The sequence below is a fragment of the Strix aluco genome, chromosome 1 (assembly GCF_031877795.1).
Source record: "Strix aluco isolate bStrAlu1 chromosome 1, bStrAlu1.hap1, whole genome shotgun sequence".
Taxonomy (NCBI): domain Eukaryota; kingdom Metazoa; phylum Chordata; class Aves; order Strigiformes; family Strigidae; genus Strix; species Strix aluco.
The window spans coordinates 100,564,714-100,569,338 of NC_133931.1; the positions used below are offsets into that span (position 1 = coordinate 100,564,714).

A 4,625-nucleotide genomic window follows, 5' to 3' on the forward strand; every position below is an offset into this window, starting at 1 on the left:
GGTTACTGCTCCGTCAAAGGTGTGACCTGGGCATGACAGTGGGCTGTATGTCGGCTGCAAGGGACAGTAATTGGAGTTGACACAACTGAGAGTGAACAGATAGCCGGGCCAGGACCCGAGTTCATGACTCTTCTCCGATGGCTCCAATGAGACTATGCAGAGCAGCGCTCAGGGCTTGTACCACTGCTTACGCAAAGTTTGACAATAAATAAGGAATATTAAAGGAATACAACCTGAAACAACCAAGTTACAGCTACAGATGATTATGGCTAGAGGTCAGATCCTAAAGGAAATGAGGAATAAACTGTGGAAAATGGGACACAAAACCTCTGTGGAAAGTGGTGTTTTTTCATGTGCCTAACTGCAAACAAGATAAACCAATACAGGTCAAACAAAATGTCTCCTCCTCCCAACTCTTAGAATCATTGAACAGCAGGAAACCCAGCAGTCTGATGCTGAAGAAAAAAATGCTTCGAAAGGAGTGATGTGATTGAGGGAATAAGCCAATACACAGACTTTGGAAGAGGAAACACTGTATTTAACATCCATTACTTGCCTTTATACCATCTAAGATGTCAGTACACCATCGGAGCCTCCTCTCTGCATCTCAGTCACCAGAAGTTGGTGGTCAACAGAGCACCCCGTTGCTGAGCAAGGAGGTCATCAAGAAGACAGAGCCAAGCTCTTCACAGCTGTGCATGGTGGGAAGACAAGGCATAAATTGAAACAAGTTCAGACTAGCTACAAGGATTTATTTTTATTTTTTTTCCCTGAGGACAATCAGGGTTGCCCAGAGGTTGTGCAGCCTCCTTGGAGGTTTTCAAGGCCCATCTGGATAAAGCCTTGAGGAACCTATCTCATCTCATGGCTGATTCTGCTTAGAGCATGACATTAGACTAGAGACCTCCTGAGATGTTTTCCAACCTGAATTATCCTATGATCCTATCTGCACTGATATTGTTTGTCCACTTCATATTCACTGATCCTGTATGAGAGAAGAAAAGCAACTCTACGTTTGGTAGCAAGTACTCTCTTGTGGTATTGGGGTATTTGGGTTCTGGTCCCTTTTGTAACGGCCAATTAAGTACCACTACAATTCTATTACAATTAAACTTAGATGTGTAATACCTGTGTTTTAATAACCAAGTTTGACTTCAGTTTGTCAACAAGCAAGTAATTTCCAGCACAGAAAAGTCTGCATGCTGTACACTGCTGTACATACTACATACAGTATGGTGTTTTGCTACAGTGACCCATAAGAAGAAAAAATACATGCACACGGGAAATTAAGCTTCATCTCCTGCATCTGGAGCTGTTCAAATATCTAAGGTTCCATCAGACTCTTCCAGCTCAGCGCCATCTTCCCTTGCATTTCTGGGGGATGAGAACATAAGGAAATGCCATTCCTTTTACAGCAAAATCGTGCTATTACTCCAGCTACTTCTGAGATATTGGTACTGTTTGTTCTCCCAGCAGCAACTTTGAGGAACTTGAACAGTCACATATTGCTCGGAGAAAATACAGAAGAAAAGGAAGCTGAAATTTTGGTGGAGACTTTAATTATGAACACAGAAGGAGAAGTATATTTTTTCCTCTTTAAGTCCAGAATGTCCAGCCTGTACAACAAAGCAAGAATTTCTAACCCTTCTCAAGTAATGTCATTGATGCCAGATATTTAGTGCAGTGATTTCAGCAGTGAATGTCAAATCTCTCTCAAATATTTGCATGCTTCTTAGCTCCTAAACTGACAAGCTTTAATTTAAGCAGATATAAGTGAAATCTGCCACAGCACATGTTGGTGAAGATATTTAAATGATACAGGCCACAATGAGAAAGACACAGAGCACATGCAATCCTCATTAGAATCAGTGTGGCAGGGGCTCTTCTCATTACAGTTACTTAAACAATAAATTAATTAAAACTCCTCAAAAAGCTCAAGCCCAAAACCATTCAAGATGTGTGGGAAAAATGCCACACTCTTGCAATCTGCTCTTCATGGAAAAAATGGCAGTCTCCTTTCATCTTTATTTCTCTTTTCCCTACAGAACCCATGTGGAGTATATAATACATATATAATACAAAACCAAGCAAATGAGGCAATGGAAAGTGCGAGGATATTAATTCCTGCATCATACCTCTGAGCAAGCTCATGTCAATAGATTCCAGCAGAGTAGGTAGTGTAGGTAGTGGCAAACTTAACTGGGGGTCTCATCAAGTTGCTAAAAGAATTCCCCAGTCTTTCTGACACTTAATATACCATATTCCCCTCAGTGTTTTGCCCACTCTTATATATATATCATACCATATATATATATATACACACACACCATACCCACTACTGTGTTTTGACCATCCTTTGGAGATACAGCAGACTTCATAGGACAGACACTATGCCCTTTTAATTCTACTTTTCTCAGGAAAGTACTGCACGTCATCCTTCATCTATCTTCTCTCCCCACACCAAAGCCTTTTGAACCTGTTGGTACATTTCAAGTCAACCTATTAGAGGACAAAAAGATAAAAGATGAAATTCCACAAATATTGTGAAATTAAGAAGGCATTACAGGAAATAATTATACTGCTCTTAAAAGAGAAGAACTCTTTTATTGTATTTATTAGTCACAAGAGAATCTCCAGAGGTAAGCACTTTGAGGAACTTACCAGTCACAGCCAAACTTTGGAATAGAGCTCATACCTTCTTGATACAGGATTATTCAGTCAGAAGATCCAAAGCCATAGAAAACCAGGTTTCACAGGTGCCATTCATTAATTGGAGCTATCAGACCCTGATTCCAGACCTGCAGTTGGATAGAACTATTTGGTTATGTCCACCTGTCAGTTCAGCTCCATGAAGGACAAAGGACTAGAGCTAAGCCTGCAGTTAGGTGCCCACAGTACCACTCGGATGGAGAGGCCTGACAGCAAGTAAGTGACCTTCTATCCCTCCCCTAGCCACTGGGTCCTCCTCCAGAGCACTTACCGGAGCACCTTTAATTCTTCCGCTGACCATGTCCAGAAATGTAACTGTCTTGACTATGTTGGGCCAAATGTCTTTGAGCCTTCATATCCCAGAAACCATTTTGGACTTATGAACTAGGTCCTCTAGTGCTGATGTTCACTTAGCAGATGGCTGGTGAGGAGGAGATAGTCCTGTTGAATCTGTTCTGTTACACAACCAGCAACAGCTCAGTTCCTAGGGTTGAGTGAGACTGCACAGGTGGGACTCTCTTTTTTGGATCTCGTCATTTTCTGGTCAAGGTGCCTACATCCCAGGTAGCTTTCAGAAGTGTTCTCTTGATCTGAAGCCAAAGGAACTGGAACTGGCAGGTGATAATAATGATTAACTACAGACACCCTGTTAATGTCCTGCTGAGATGATCAGCCAATAAATTCCCATCCAAAGATAAGTGCCTAAGAAAACAGAACATAACTGGAACATGCCAATCTCTCTTCACTGACTGAAGAGGCAGCCTAAACCATTAAACCTCTATCTGTTACACAAGTACCTTTATAATCTGTCCTTCAACTCCTAAATATCCAACTCGCTTCTGAAATCCTTTGAACTTGAAACCGTTCTATTTTTAATAAACAATCCAGACAAACTTGTCAGATTCAGTTGGAATACCTTTCAGACTCTATAAATAATGTTCACATCTCTACATTATAAATTTAGTGCAGAATTTCAAGTTTCACTTTTCGGATGCCAAATCCCTTTAGTAAAGAGCTTTTTAGATAATAGGATCTTTCTCATATAATGCATTCATAAATTTCCTTCAGTGATAGGGGTGTAGTTCAAAGATCATTTCAACACTGCTGCTTAGATTCTTAATTAAATTATTGTGTTTAAAAAGGGATAAATAAATAAATACTGGTCATAGCTTAAAGGGAAGCAAAAGCGGGTCACAGAACTTGAAAAGGCTGCCCAGTGAAATGAAAAACCACGAAACATTGCATTTTTCTCTCTGGAGAAGTGCGTTCACAAATGGCTAGTGTGATCTGTCTCCCTCCCAAGAGGTGGACTGGAAACCTTGGGCTGAGCTTTCATGAAAGAAGAGGTCAATCAAGGGTGTTTTGTAAGGTGGGGAATAAGATTTACAGCAACATAACCAGTTGGCCAGTTCATCATTACACACTACACATGTCCTAAATTAGGAGAGCATGAAGAGGGTGGGTACATTACACTGTTTCCCAAGAAGCATATTGGGTGAGTTGTTCATGTTCCAGTTCTTTGAGACTCAACACCACATATTCCCAGGAATCTGTAAATCATCATCAGGTGATATTTGTTGGCTGTCATACCATGGACAGTCAGAGCTGGTTACAACTTTTACCAGGCATTTTCTGTTCATGTTTTTAAAGTTCTCTTTTCCAGGAAGCTGCAAAACAAAACACAAACCAACAAGTAAAGTAGCGCAGCACAAAACAAAATTCCAGAGATAAGAGACATGCTGATAATATAGTCTTTGACATTTGTTTGGGAGCATTGCTGAGTTAAATATCAGTCCTTTACCAGATTAATAAATGTATGTCTGCTCTCTTTCTCTATTCACCTATGTAGCCCCTGTCAGTGCAGTATCTGAACACCCCTGCAAACACCAGTGAACTTGCCCTCATAGCATCCCTTT

General features: G+C 40.7%; 1 long non-coding RNA gene across 1 annotated transcript; it reads right to left on the reverse strand.

The window, feature by feature from the left end:
• Positions 1 to 571: 571 nt before the first annotated feature.
• Positions 572 to 3,118, reverse strand: LOC141933619 (uncharacterized). The gene is made up of 4 exons (XR_012626144.1): positions 2,981 to 3,118; positions 2,696 to 2,798; positions 2,333 to 2,499; positions 572 to 692 (listed from the first exon to the last, which is right to left on the reverse strand). It is a non-coding gene; the product is annotated as an uncharacterized LOC141933619 (long non-coding RNA).
• Between the last annotated feature and the right edge of the window lie 1,507 nt (positions 3,119 to 4,625).